At 34.0% G+C, this 15,846-nt stretch overlaps 1 protein-coding gene across 7 annotated transcripts in view; it reads left to right on the top strand.

The window, feature by feature from the left end:
* Pds5b (PDS5 cohesin associated factor B) overlaps nucleotides 1–15,846 on the top strand; it is a 193,993-nt gene that overhangs the window by 141,407 nt on the left and 36,740 nt on the right. The window lies entirely within an intron of this gene.

Raw genomic sequence — 15,846 nt, forward strand, 5'->3', positions numbered from 1 at the left:
AAAAGGCTGACTTTCCTCCAGTGTTTTTTTAGCACTTTTGTTAAGGATCAGATGACTGTATTTATATGGTTTTGTCAGTGTGTCTTTTGTTGATCAGTTTTTATGTCAGTATCATGCAATTCTTGTTACTATAGCTCTGTAGTATAAATTTAAGTCAGGTATTGTGATGCATCCATTTTGCTTTTTGGGCTTAGGATTGTTTTGGCTATTCTGTGTCTTTTATTTTCCAAATGAAATTTATTTTTCTTCTTCCTTCTTTCCTTCCCTTTCTTTTTTGGTACCAGGGATTTAACTTAGTGGCACTTGACCATTGAGCCACATCTCCAGCCCTGTTTTGTATTTTATTTAAAAACAGGGTCTTACTGACTTGCTTAGCACCTCTCCATTGCTGAAGCTAGCTTTGAACTCGAGATCCTCCTGTGCTGCTGGGATTACAGGTGTGTGCCATCAACTTGGTCTTCCAGATGAATTTTAGAACCCCCGCCCCCCATTGTGTGAAGGATGTCATTGGTATTTTGATGAAGATTGCAGTGAATTGTTATGTTGATTTTTAACATTATAACTTATGCCTATCTATGAACATATGAGGTCTTCCTATCTTCTTATTTCTTTAGTTTCTTTCTTCAGTGTTTTGTAGTTTTCATTGTGGAGGTCTTTTATCTCTTTGGTTAGATTTATTCATAGATTTTTTTTTTTTGAGGGTCTCGTGAATGGAATTGTTTTCTTGATTTCTTTCTTGGCAGATTCATTATTGGCATGTAGGAAAGCTATTGATTTTTGTACACTGCTACTTTACTGCATTTGCTTATTAGCTCTCAGTCTTCTGGTGGAGCCTTTTGGATCTTCTAAGTATAGTATCATATCTGCAAACAGAGATGATTTGACTTCTTCCTTTCCTGTTTTTTAGTCCCTTTTATTTACTTCTCTAACTTAACTGCTCTGCCTAGAATTTCTATTACTACATTGAATAGGAGTGCTGAGAGTCGACAACCTTGTCTTGTTCCAGATTTTAAAGGAAATGCTTCAGTTTTTCCCCATGCACTGTCTTTGGATTTGTCCTGTATATCCTTTATGATGTTGAGGTAGGTTCCTTCTGTTCCTAGTTTTTTGAGTGTTTCTATCATGAATGAGTGCTGAATTTTGTCAGAGGTTTTCTCTGCCTCTACTGAGATAATTACCTGATTTTTATCCTTAATTCTATGTATGTGATGAATTACACTTATTGATTTGTAAATGGTAAACCATCCTTGCAACCCTAGGAAAAAACAAACCTAATCTTGTCATATAGTGGTTTTTTTTTAATATTTTATTTTTTAGTTTTAGGTGGACACAATATCTTTATTTTACATTTATGTGGTGCTGAGGATCGAACCCAGTGCCTCGTACATGCTAGGCGAGTGCTCTACCACTGAGCCACAACCCCAGCCCTATGCAGTGTTCTTAATATGTGTTTTGCACATGATTTGCTAATGGTTTATTAAGGATTTTTGCATGTAATTTCATCAGGGGTATTGGTTTGTAGTTTTCTTTCCTTTATGTGTCCTTACCTGGTTTTGGTATGAGAGTGATATTGGCTTTATGGAATGAATTTGGAAGTGTCCCACCCTTTTCTGTTTCATGTAATAATTTGAGGAGCATTGGCATTGGTTCTCCTTTAAAGGTCTGGTAGAATTCAGCTGAGATTTCATCTGGTCCTGGGTTTTTCTTTGTTGGAAGGCTTTTTATTAATGCTTCTATCTCATTGCTAGTTATTGTCTGTTTAGATGTTCTGTGTCCTCTTGATTAGATTTTGTCAGGTCCTATGTTTAGTTTAGGTCATATATAAGGTCCATGGGTCTAGAAATGTATCTGTTTCTTCTGTGTTTTCCAGTTTATTGGACTGTAACTTCTCAAAATAGTCCCTCATGATTCTCTGAATTTCTGTGATGTTTATGATGAGTTCTTCTTTTTCATCTCTAATTTTATTAACTTGGATTTCCTTTCTTTTGATTAGTTTGGCTAAGGGCTTATTAATCTTGTTTATCTTTTCAAAGAACTGACTTCATTTATTTGATTCTTTGTATTATTTTTTAACTCTCAATTTCATTGATGTCAGCTCTGATCTTAATTATTTCATTTCTTTTATTGGTTTTGGAATTTGTTGTTTTTTTCCAAGGGTCTTGAGATGCATCATTAATATATTTGGGATCTTTCTGATTTTCTTATAGATGCTCATAGCTATAAAGTTTCCTGTTAGAACTGCCCTTTATACTGTCCCAGAGGTTCTGGTATGTTGTATTGCTGTTCTTGTTTGATTATACAAGTTTTTAAATTTGTCATTTGATTTCTTCTATCACTATTCATCATGCAGAAGTCTGTTGTTCAATCTCATGTGTTTATACAGTTTCTCTAGTGATTTTTTGTTATTGATTTCTAATTTTCATCCATTATGTTCAAGTAAGATGCAAGGAATTTTATTGACTTCTCTTTTTTGGGAGTGGGGTGTATTTTCTGAAAGTTGCTTTATGGCCTAAAATATGGTTTGCTTTGGAGAACATTCTAAGAGCAGCTGAGAAGAAAATGTATTTGGCTATTGTTAATAAAGTATTCTATAGATGCCTGTTAAATCTGTTTGATTTGTAATATTATTTAGGTTGGAAGCATCTCTACTGAGTTTATATCTAGATGACCTATCTATTGGTTAGTGAAGTGTGTTGAAACATCCAGTATTATTTTAATGGAGTCTATATGGGTTGAGTAATGTGTTCTATATAATTAAGTATACCAGCATTTACTGTCATTGTATCTCCTTAGATTGTTCCCTTTACAGTATGAAGTGACCCTCTTTGTTTCTTCTGATTAATTTGGTTTGAAATTTGCTTTGTCAGATGTGAGGATAGCTATCCCGCTTGGTTTTGGAGTCCGTTTACATGTATATCAATTTCAATCCTTTCAGTTTCAAACTGTGACTATCTTTACCTGTCAAGTGAATTTTATGCTAATATAAGTTTGGGTCTTGTTTTTCAATCCACTTTGCCTCCTGAATCTTTTAATTGGAGTATTGAGACCATTTACATTCAGTGTTATTATAGACAGATGTTTATTAATTTCTTCTGTTTTTATTTATTTTTCATGTTTAATTTGGTCCTGTTTCTCATTTGCTTAGCTACTCTTTTAATGAGATTTGTCCATTTGTAAGCTCTGGAAGTTTTTAAAATTCCTTTGGTATGAAGTCTTTCTTGTAAGTTTCTTTGGTTCTGGTTTCATGGTCATGGTTGTTTTGTTTCTCTGAGTATCTTGGAAGGTTTTTATTTCTGTTTTGATTCTGAAGGATAGCTTTGCTTGATATGACAATTGTTTTCTTTTAGGACTTAGAATACATCATACCAAGCCCTCTCCTGACTTTGAGTTTGTGCTGAAAAATTGAAATAATTGTAATTGACTTACTTCTAAATGTGACCCATTTGTTTTCTCTTGAGCCTTTAAAAAGTTTTAATTATAGTGTGGTATGGAGTGGTTTTTTTTTTTTTTAATATATTTTTGGGGTTCTGAATGACATCTAGGTGCCTATCTCAGTCTCAAGGTTTGGAGTTTTTTCTGAAGAGTTTATCCTTGCCATTAGCCTGATCTTTGATTCCAGTGATTCTTAGATTTGTTCTCTTCATGTTGTCCCAGAGTTTCTGTATATTCTGGTCATAGTTACTTATTATTTTCTTTAATACTATTTGAATGTTCAAGCCTTGCCACTTTGTCTTCTGTTTCTGAGATTCTGCCTTCTGCATAGTCTACTCTATTTGACTTTCACCATTTTATTTGATTTGTTGTGCCTTTCATTTCTAAGATTTCTATTTTTTTTCAATATCTATCTCCTTTTTAAATTTCTCATTTATATGTTGTATTGACTTCCTTAATTCATTCAGTTGTTTTTCTGTGTTCTTTTGGATTTCATTGATCATTTTTATAATCTTTTAAAAAATTGTTTATCTGGTATTTGATTCACCTCAGTATCTTTGGAGTTAGTTGCTGGTGAATTATGAACTTTTGGTGTCGTGTAACTTTCATTTTTTTACACATTTCTTTATATTCCTTTGCTGGGTTTTATGCATCTTCTAGAATGGATTTCTCAGGTCACAGCCTTCTCTTCACACAGTTTTCTGGGATATCTGGTTATTGTGAATTTTTATATTTCCAAGTGGATTTTATAGGATAGTTTACTGGTAGCTCTCCAGTGATGATTAGTATATTTTGATACAGTACACATTATGTCAAAACTAGAGGATCTCATTTTCCCTGTAGGTCTCCAAACAGTGGGGTTCTTCTTGTAGGTGTGTTGTCCACAATTTTGTGTTATTTCTCCCTGTTTTCTCTGGAGGGATGAACTTCCATGAGGGAGACTCCTGCAGTTCCTAGTTGGGGCCTGGACCTTGGTTTGCGATTTTTGTCTCCTCTATTTTTTTGTACTAAAGTGTCTTTGCAGTTTGACTATGGTTTATTTGTACATGGAGCAAGGTGTGCTGTTTCTTAACTGGGTTTCAAGTTAGCTCAGCGGTAGAGTCTCTACCCTGTGAACTTGTAATGTCTTTGTAGAGTCCCAGCACCTCTCAGAAGAGGGGAAACAAACAAGAACAATATCAGCAAAATATATTTATACACACACACACACACATACAGCCTTAAAGTAAATACCTGGTGCCTACTATGGCATCTGCACCACTAATTACCACAAATCAGGAATGGTGGGGTCATCAATTGCCAACAACAATAAAAACCTGTGAACTAGACCTGGCAGTAAAGTAAACAGCACTTGTCAGGTATACCATCCACAATACTAATAACCACCACGGCATGAGTGGTGGGAGCAGGAATTATCAAATAGTTTTAAAATATGTTAATTTTTTTTTAGAAAGAATTTAATATTTATTTTTTAGTTTTTGGCAGACACAACATCTTTGTTTGTATGTGGTGCTGAGGATCGAACCCGGGCCACACGCATGCCAGGCGAGTGCGCTACTGCTTGAGCCACATCCCCAGCCCTAAAATATGTTAAAAAGAACAGTGCATTAAGAGAAAATAAAATGTGATAGGAAAGTTTAAAGAAAATTTAGAATGTTCAGAATGTGAACATAAAGCTGGAGAGATGTAGCAAGTGATAGTTTTAAAGATAGGGAAAAAATTAAAGAAACAGAGAATTTGGCTATTAGAGGGGAAAAAGAGAAGAACAAGAGAAACAAACAAGCAAAAAACCCTAACCCTCAAAAGTCAAAAAAAGAAAAATAAAAACCATTGAGCCCCCCTAGCTCAATGGTAGAGCACTTGCCTTACACATGTGAGGCACACTGGGTTTGATCCTCAGCACCATATAAAAATAGATAACTAAAGATATTGTGATCATCTACAACTTAAAAAAAAAAAGAAAAACATTAAAAGATTAAAGAAAAATAAAAGCCATTAAAAATGCTAAAAGTGAGAAAAAACATGTATATATATGTGTTTGTATATATAAATACACGTACATACACCACACAACACACATGTACATAACATGTATATCACAAGTCAAATCTGCATAGCAGGAACACTCACACAAACGAAAAAAATTGTAATGAAAAAATGAAAGAACTAGCTCCAATAATTGGGTAAAAACTGTTGATGAGGATGGATGTTCACTGCCTATGTCTGTCCTCATTTCTGATTTTTTTTTTTTTGTTTTTTTTTTTGAGTACCAGGGATTTAACTCAGGGGTATTCCACCACTGAGTCACACATCCCCAGCTCTATTTTGTATTTTATTTAGACACAAGGTCTCACTGACTTGCTAAGCACCTCGCAGTTGTGGAGGCTGGCTTTGAACTCGCGATTTTCCTGCTACAGCCTCCAGAGCTTCTGGGATTGCAGGTGTGTGCCACTGTGCCCAGCTTTATTTCCGTTTCTTCTTGGGCTGTGTACCCATTAGAAAGAGGAATGGATGGTAGTTGTAAATCCTGCCTCTTTTTTCTGTTGCTTACTAAGCTGCCAGCTGGAGCGGCCTAAAACTGAAACTGGTTGAAATAGCTCTCAGCTTCCCTTCTCACAGTACAAGATTGGCAGGAATGGGAAGTATTCTCAATTGGAGTTGTGTCAGGACAGAACAAGCTGATGCCCTCCCAGGGTGAGGCTGCTGTGGAGTTCTAAGTGAGAGTTGGCAGACGCTTAACTCTCATCAGGACTTTGAGACTTTATTGGTGGTATCTGTTCCAGAGAGATTAAATAAGCACATCCCTAGGACTGGGCAGATGTTGATATCTGCTGGCCTTCTGGATTTTGAACTGTATTCGGGTGGGGGATCCAACCCTTTTCAGGTCTGGCATATTGCACCACCTTCTCAGGCTCCAAGTGTAATCACGTCTACCTGTTCAGTTTCCCAGCTGCCTTTAGCTGGTTTTGTGAGCCATCAGACTTTCTGCTAGGTGCACTTAAACCACATTGTATGTCATGGCTGGGATAGTATAGCAGTATTTGTTATGATCTCCTGGGCTCCTGTAGCACCAAACTGAAGCATGGCCTCCTCCAGATGGCTCCCTCCTCAGCTTTCTGCTTACCAGTTGAGAAACACAGAGTACTTTTTAAACATCAGTTTACTGTTCAGTCTCTGGTTCATCTAAGTTCAGACTTCTCCTCTGTTCTGTAAGCTTTTCCATGCCAAATTTGTCCATTTTGTTTCTTTGTATTATCTCCCCCTCTGTGGTAAACCAGTGCTGCTGCCACTGCCATAACCAGCTTGATTCCAATGTATTCTATCTTATCTCTGGTTCAATGTTTTCTAAGAGTCTCAACATCCAATATTAAATTTTATTGAATTCCTTCTTTCACCCAGCTCTGCTGAGAAACTCAAGCCACAGAGCAACTGCAAATGCAGCCTTCCTCTAATCCACCAGCTTGAATCTCTATATTGATGTTTTAGGTCTCTTCTTTTGTGAGGTGCCTGCTTGAGATTTTCCCTCATTTGTCTATTAAAAATATGAATCCCTATCTAACTTGTTAGATTTATTTATATATTCTGTTGCAATTTTTTTCTCCTACTTTGTACCTCTTTCAATTTCTTAATGCTATCTTTTGATGAGCAGATTTCTTAATATTAACAAAGCCAAAATTTATCAATTTTTATGGTTAGCCCTTAAGTTGATTCATCTACCCCAAGATTGTGAACATGTTTCCTATGTTGTTTTCTAGACTTGCACTGATTCAGTAGCCATTAGTCACATATCTCTACTTAAATATATGTTTGAATTAAATATACTTATAAATCTAGTTCTTCATTTACACATTTTGGTGTGCAGTAGCCGTTTGTAAACAGTGGTAAAGTGTTGACAGCTTTGTTCTAGTTAACTTTTACCTTTTGCTCTATATGCTTGAAATTGACTTTTGTATATGTACAAAATAGATGTCAAATTCATTTTTATTTCCATCTGATGCAATACCACTTACTGCAAAGATGGAATTTCTCATTGATTTTTTTTAATTGGGGCAAAATTCACATAATGTAAAATTAACTATTTTAAACCATACAATTCTGTGTCACTGTGCAACTACCATCTTGATCTAGTTCCAGAATATTTTCATTAAGTAGTCACTTTCCATTTTCCCCCTTCATCCCCTTAAGCTGATGACAATCATCAGTTTCCTTCCTGTCTCTACCTGTTCTGAATATTTCCTATAAATGGAATCCTACATTCATGACCTTTTGTGTCTGACTTCTTTCACATAATGTTTTTAAGGCTCATCCTTATTGTAGCATGTAACAGTTCTTCATTCTATTTTGTGGCTGATGAAAATTCTATTGTATACAGTATACTATAGTTTATTGATGAATATTTGAATAGTTTCCACCTTTTGCATATTATGAATAAGGAAGAGCATTTGTTTGTGTACTTGTTTTCAATTCTTTGTGTATATAATTAGGAGTGGATTTACTAGATCATGTGGTAATTTTGTGTTTACCTTTTTAAGAATCTGCCAAACTGTTTTCCACAGCTAATACACCTTTCCCATCAGCAGTATATGAAAACTCTCCAATTTTCTATATCCTTACCAACTTACTTTTTTTTTCTTTTGTTTATTTTAGCCATTCTGGTATGTGAAGTAGTGTTTCATTAAGGTTTTGATTTGAATTTCCTTGATAACTAATGGTGATGAACATATTTTTATATGCTAATTAGCCATATATATATATATATGTCTTCTTTGGAGCAATGACTATTCAAGTTGTTTTAAAAATTTTTAGGGGCTGGGATTGTGGCTCAGCGGTAGAGCGCTTGCCTAGCATGGGCAGGACCCAGGTTCGATCCTCAGCACCACATACAAAGATGTTGTGTCCGCTGAAAACTAAAAAATAAATATTAAAAAAAGCCACATGAACAAACTACTACTCTTAGGTATAGAATACACAGTAAAAATCTAGAAAAATTTTTAAATGGGTTATTTGTCGTTTTGTTGTCAAAAGTCTTAAGAGCTCTTTATGTGGTCTACATATTATATTTTTATCAGATAAATGTTGTAATATTTTCTTTAATTTGGTAGATTATCTTTTCATTTTTTTTAATAAATTTTTTAAGTTGTTGATAGACCTTTATTTTATTTATTTGTATGTCGTGCTGAAAACCCAGTGCCTCATGCATACTAGGCAAGCGCTCTACTACTGAGCCACAACCCCAGCCCCTTAGTTTCTTAGTAATATGCTTTCAAGCACAGAAGTTTTAATTTGGGTAGGGGTCAGGTACTGGGGATTTAGATGAAATTCAATTTGTCTCTTTCTTCTGTCGCTTGTGCTTTTGAATTTTTCCAAGAATCCATTCTCAAATTCAAAATCATGAAGACTCCCCACTGCTTGTTACTGCTACTTTTGTTTAAATCTTGTATCCATAGTTTAATATTTTTTATATTGTCTCAATTATTATAGCAGGTTTTGATATTTAATAGCATAAGTCTTCCAAATGTCATTGAGAACTCCTCCTTTTTCCTGTCCTTCTTCCTCCTCTTCCTTCATCACCATTTTCATTTCTTTAAAATTTTTTTTTCTATATAAATATTAGAATTGACTTGCCCTGTCTGCCTATTCCATTCTACTCCAAGACACACATAAACTCATTGCCTGTAATTTTGATAGGGATTGCCTTGAATTACAAATTTGGAGATAATTTTCATTATTCTAATACTACCTACTGTTCCATGAACATGTTATATTCCAAAGCTTTCCATTTCATGAAGATGATATATCTCTTAAATAGTCCTTAATTTATCTTGCTGAATTTTTATGTGGAGATTTTATGTATCTTTTTCTTTTTTACATGTGTTCTAGGCATTTGATATTTTTGAATCTATTGTAAATAATATAATTTTTAATTTTTATTTTTAAGTTTGTTTGGTATATACAAAGAACTAGTTAATTTTTTATATTGACTTTGTATCCTGAGACCTTGTTAAAGTCATTTAAAAATAATTTCAATTCTTTGCATTTTTGGGTTTCTCCTATCATATCATTTATTCATAATGATAATTTTGTTTTATTTATCTTCCTTTCTTAAGGCTCCATGTTTCCTTTCTTCCTGTGCACTGGCTAGGACCTCCAAAACAATGAAAGTGGTGAGGGAGGACATTTTTATCTTTCCCCAAGTCTCAAGGTAGAAATATGGATTAGTAGTAACTAATGGAGCACTTGAAAATGTCAAAATGGCATATATAGAATATCACGTTAGGGGCTAGGGTTGTGGCTCATGGGTAGAGCTCTCATCTAGCATATGTGAGCCCCTGGGTTTGATCCTCAGCACCACATAAAAATAAATAAAATAAAGGTATTGTGTCCAACTACAACTAAGAAATAAATATATTTTCAAAAATAGGAATATTACATTAATTCCATTTCTAACATACACACTCTGTCAATTTTATGTTTAATTTAATCAAATTGCAGTACATTACATTACATTACACAGATAATGGTTATCCTGCCATCTAATTTTATTTTCAGTTTGTTTTATCAGTTCTTTATTCATGTTTTCTCTTTCTTGCCTTATTTTTATTAAATAATTTTATTTCATTTCCCCTTTTATTGGCCTATTTTATATTTTGCTATTCTCACTTGAAATTAACAACATCTTCTTTTGACTTATTAAAGGGCAATGTTATTCACACTGTTTTGAACTTTCTTTGTAGCACAAGGACCTTAGAATACTTTGGTTTCTTTATTCTCTAATGCTTTTTGTGTTCTTGTTCACATAGGACAATTTCTGTAGTTTTGTTTTATACAGTCAATATTTCTTTAGATTTGCCAACATATTTTCCAGTTTCTTTTGTTTTTCATTACTTTCTATGTGGTGATTTTCTACTCATGGGACCACTTTAATATTTTATTTAATATGAAGCTTCTCTTTTTTGTTTGTCTCACATGTCTACTTTGTCTTAATTTTTAAAAGTATATTTTTATCTGTGTTTAGAATTCTAGGCTGGTATGTTTTACCACATTGATGATTTGAAAATATTATTCCGTTATCTTTTTCATTTTCTTTTCTCCTATAGTCTGTCACTATCCTTGTTCCTCTTAAGGTTTCCTATCTTTTTGCTGTGAATGCCTTTAATGTTTTCTATTTTGCATTAGTATCCACTTTTACTGTGGTGCATTTGGTTGTGCTTTCTACATATGTATCCTATTTGGTGCTTGTAGCTCTTCTTGATTGTTTGGTTTGGTGTCTTTCATAAATTTTGAAATTTATGAAACAAATACTATTTGTTTCATCTTTTTTTTTGCTCTTGCTTTCTTAGTACTCTAGGCACATTCTTTTGTTTGTTTTCTGTGAACCAGCTGTCTGGACGTGCTTTTTCTGCACTTTTCTTCTAGCCTCTTCATGCTTCGGTTTTTGCTTTCTTCTGACCTGTCTTTGAGTTTACAAATTCCTCAATTTTGTTTAATCTTGTGATAAACTCATGCATTGAGGTGTTTTTGTTTTGTTGTTTAGTTTTTGGTAGTGGGGATTGAACTCAGGCACTCAATCACTGAGCCACATCCCAATCCCTATTTTGTATTTTGTTTAGAGTCAGGATCTCACTGAGTTGCTTAGTGCCTCACTTTTGCTGAGGCTGGCTTTGAACTCAGTCCTCCTGCCTCAGCCTCCCAAGCTGCTGGGGTTACAGGCCTGTGGCACTGCATTGAGTTCTTAATTATTTTATTTTAATTCTACAATTTCCCTATTTTTAGACATAGCTTTGTTCCCTTCTAGAATTCTCTTGTCATTTAATCCTTGAACATTTTATATTATGTTGCAATTCATACTCTTAGGCTCATTTTATGGATCTTCTGTGACTCCCCCCACCCTTGTTGATTTTTTTATCTCAATTTGTGGTTAGGTCTTATGTTGTATATGTGTTATTTTTTATTAGTGATAGGTTTTTTTAAAATAAAAAATTTAGAGATAGTTTGAGGCTCTGTATGAGTTTATATTCTTCCATTGAGGGTTTGCTTTTTGTTTTTGACAGTCAGATCACCTTCATCCATTTGGAAGCTGGTCTTCAGTTTTTTTTTTTTTTTTAATATTTTTTAGTTATTGATGGACCTTTATTTTATTTATTTGTATGTGGTGCTGAGAATCAAACCCAGTGTCTCACACATGCTAGGCAAGCGTGTTACCTCTGAGCCACAACCCCACCCCAGTCCCTGGTCTTCAGTTTTTGATAGGCTGATTTCTTTTTCTAGTCACCTTTACGTATGGAGTCAATTTGTTTGTTATCCAACTCAAAGTCTAGGTATTCAATAAGGCATTGGGCCCAAAATTTCAAATTTTATCCTCCAGCACTGTGACAATGATAAAAACTTTGTTTACATTCTCAGCCACTTCTTTTAAACGTTGAAAACTAGTAGTCGTATGGATGAGAATACTGCTCTTAATGCCAGGCACAACTCTTTCGATTTCCCTCTTCTTTTGAAACTTCTCTCTGCAAAGTCTCACTGCTTTGGTAGCTATTTATTGTCTTCAAGGTGATTTTTTAAAAATAATTTGTCTAGACTTTCTATTTGGTTCAGTGGGAAAATTGGTTCAAAATAACTGAGTTAGTTCTTGTCAAAAATAGAACATCTTACCACTTTTACCCATTAATTTGTCTTATCTTACATTGAGTATGTACAAAGGAATATATGTGACATTTGTGTAGCTAATATTTTAACGCAGTGACCACCCATGTACTATTAGGTCCTGGTTTTATTACTCTCCAATTCTTTCTATTTCCTTCCTGCCGCTAGTACCTACTCATCTGGATTTTGGGGGTTGCTATTCATTCATTCATTCATTCATTCATTTTTGCCACAAGTATCTCTTTAAACAATGTACTTTTTAAATTTTTACTTTTTCTAGAGATTTTTAAGAATCATACGTAGTCTTGAGTTTCTTGCTTTTAATCACTTCAATTTTTTCTAATAATAATCCTGTTACTAAATATGCTGTGGTTAATTCATTCATTACTCTCTACATTATTTTGTTGTGGGAAAAATCTCATTATCTATTATTCTCTTAGCAAATTTGGAATGTTTTCATTCCCTTCCTCTATTGAGTGGTACTGTATGTATGAATGCTGTTATAGAGGCCTCCTAATACACATGAGCAAGACTTTCTCTACTTCGAAATTGATGAACTACATTGTGTATATATATATTTAACTTTTCAGTTTATTATAAACTACTTTTTTTTTTTTTTTGGTGGTGCTGGGGATTAAATCCAGGGCCTTGTACATGCAAGGCAAGCACTCTACCAACTGAGCTATATCCCCAGCCCTGTCAAACTACTTTCCACAGTGGTTGTTGACACTTATTTTCCTACCAGCAGTGTCTAGCACTCATTATCAGATTTTTAAATTTTGCCCACCTAATAGATGTTAGTGTCTCATTATAGTCTTAATTTGTATTTCCCTGGTTCTTACGTGTCTATAGTTATCATTCATGGTGCCTCTGTTCTGAAATTTCTGAAATTCCTTTCAACTCCCCCACCCTGCCTCTGTGCTTTTTTTCTGGATTGCTTATCTTTTTCCCATAGGTAGTCTTTATATACCTTAATCCTTTATCAGGTGTATGTTGTAGTGTCTTCATAAAATGCATAAAACCATTTTACTGTGTATCTTTTCATTCTCTTTATGATATCCTTTGAGCAAAAGTTACTACTATAGCTGTATTTTATCATTCCTTTCTTTTGTCATTGATGCTTTTTACTTCCAGTTTAAAAATCCCTTTCTCCCCAATGTCATAGTCTCTCATATGTTTTTTTAAAAATTTTAAGGAGTTTTTTTTTAATATATTTTTTAGTTGTAGATAGACACAATATCTTTATTTTTATTTATTTATTTATTTGTTTGTTTGTTTGTTTATTTATTTTATGTGGTGCTGAGCATTGAACCCAGGGCCTCATGTGTGTGAGGCAAGCGCTCTACCACTGAGCTACAACCCTAACCCATTAAGGTGTGTTTTTTTTTTTTTTTTAGTTCTGTAACACAGGATTTCATTTCTTTTTACTCTCCATTAGGATTACCAAAATTTCCACCACAGTTTTTTTTTTAATATTTATTTTTTAGTTGTAGTTGGACACAAAGGTTTGTACCTTTATTATTATTTTTTTAACTTATTTTTATGTGGTACTGAGGATTGAACCCAGTGCCTCACACATGTCAGTCAAGTGTTCTACCTCTGAACCACAGCCCCAGTTCCTCCACCACAGTTTTTATTGAATAATCTTACCTTTTTCTGGTTTTCTTCAGTGCTAAAACTCTGTGTATGTGTATAACTTTTGTTCTTTTCTGTTGCTTTGTTTGTTCATCCACAGATATTTTTCATTGAAGCTCTGTAGTTTTCTCTATAAAGGAAATTTAAAAATTTCTCTGCTACTGTGTTCTGTCATACAACTTATGCTAAGTACTATAATATTCTAAAATTATGCTTTATATTTGTGGTTGATTTAGGGAATTTTGTGGTTTTGATTTTATACCATTTTTATTACTAAATTTTCTTTTCTATTTACTGTTTAATTGTCATTTATAAAGAATGCTAGTTTTGCTTTTCTAAATCTTGTATTATTTCTACATTCTTGTGATTTGACATTTCTACATTTTCCTCAAATTAAAATCTTCTTTGTTTTATGTATTTGGCTAGTTGTACAAATGTACATTAATGCTGTATCTTATTGGTGTATAATATATAAGGTACATCAATATCTTCTTATTTGTGTGAGTATCCCATTTAAATCTGTATCCTGTTTAATGTTTTTCAGCTTCACTAGTATATTTTTTTCATGCAATAATTTTTAGATTTTGTATGTTGATAATTTTTTTTTTTTGTAGTTTCATTCATTTTAGTTTAAATTCACCAGACAGTCTCTCTTGGTCTTATTAAATGATAACATTAATTTTTTAACTTGTAATTTAGCCTGATTGGATTTTTTCTTGTGAATTGAATATTTTATCATATCATAACTTTGACTATTTTTTTTCAAAATGTAACTTAGAAACTTTCTGGCTTGAATGTACCTTTGATTCTTTAGAATTCTGTGTTTTAAATTACTTGACCGCAGGAAATTCAGAACATTGTTTTGGGCATCTGTTTTGTAGCAGAGAAATCTGAAGTTGATTTGTTTCTTGCTCCTTTTTTGATAGCTTCTGCCATGGAAGCTTTTGGGATCTTTATATTCCTGGTTCAGAAAGTTCATCAGGTTTTACCTAATGTGATTCCTTTCTCATTATTTTTACTTTATACCTGGAAGGCACTTCTTAGCTAAAGAAGTGAGTCTTAAGTTGTGAGTGAGTCTTCTGCCCTGTGTTGTAGGAGTTTGCCTTTCTAGATACTGGGATTTGTGTTAGCTTTCTGTTGCAGTGACAAAATACCTGAGATAAACAACTTTAAAAAGGAAAGATTTATTTTTGCTCATGGTTTCAAAGGTTAATGTTCATGGTCACTTGGGATCATTTTTTTCTGGTTTGGTGTTGAGAAAGGACATCATTACAGGGAAGGTATACTGGAGCAGAACTGCTCACTTTAGTGGTAACGGGATCAGGGGGTGAGATATGCCCTTCATGGACATGCCCCAGTGACCTACATCTTCCATCTAAGCCCCACTTCCTAAGGTTTCCATTACTTTCGAATAGCATCACTAGCTGGGATCAAGCCTTCAATTCATGAGCCTCTGGGGGGACATTCCACATCCAGAGTTACAGGAAGTGTTGCCAGAGTTTCCCTGAGGTGATTCTCAATTCCTATATCCTGACCTGTAAGTAAAATAGGATCTCAGCAGTTCCAACTGTTTTCAAATGGCTCTTTTGCCACTTTAATTTTCTGGTTGCTATTATATATTCACATCTACCAATATCTGCACGGTATTTTTGTTATTGTGCTGGGAGAAAAAACACCAGCTAACTTTTGGAATGTGTTTTCTCTTTACCTTTATGGAACTGCAAGTCTTCCAACAGTTATATATATATATTTTTTTTCTCTGTACACTCTTGTGTTTTCCAGTGACTCTGGCCTTTTTTGCCTCCCACCCCTTTTCCACCTCTGTCGATTGTTCTGTTTGTGTACGTATATGCTTTGCCACTTAGGTAAGAAGGTATTAATGTGTGTGTCTATGACCTGTATTGAACTAGAAACTTATCTGATTTTTCTCTTGCTCAAGATTTTTTAAAATATCATTCTTCTTATTTAAAACTACATTCTTGGTCCCATTGATTTTTATCCTTGTCTTTTTCAGTTGCCTTAAGTAATTGAATTGTTAGCCACTAAGTAAGGGAGTATGTGCAGTTGTTTAAAGTCAGTTCTGGCACATACCTACAAAGAACCAACTAGTGATGGATATGTAAGTGCTGTACCTAG

The sequence above is a fragment of the Marmota monax genome, unplaced genomic scaffold, assembly GCF_021218885.2.
Source record: "Marmota monax isolate L192 unplaced genomic scaffold, Marmota_monax_Labrador192_F-V1.1 WCK01_AAM20220418_F8-fsc00011, whole genome shotgun sequence".
In the NCBI taxonomy this organism is placed as follows: Eukaryota; Metazoa; Chordata; class Mammalia; order Rodentia; family Sciuridae; genus Marmota; species Marmota monax.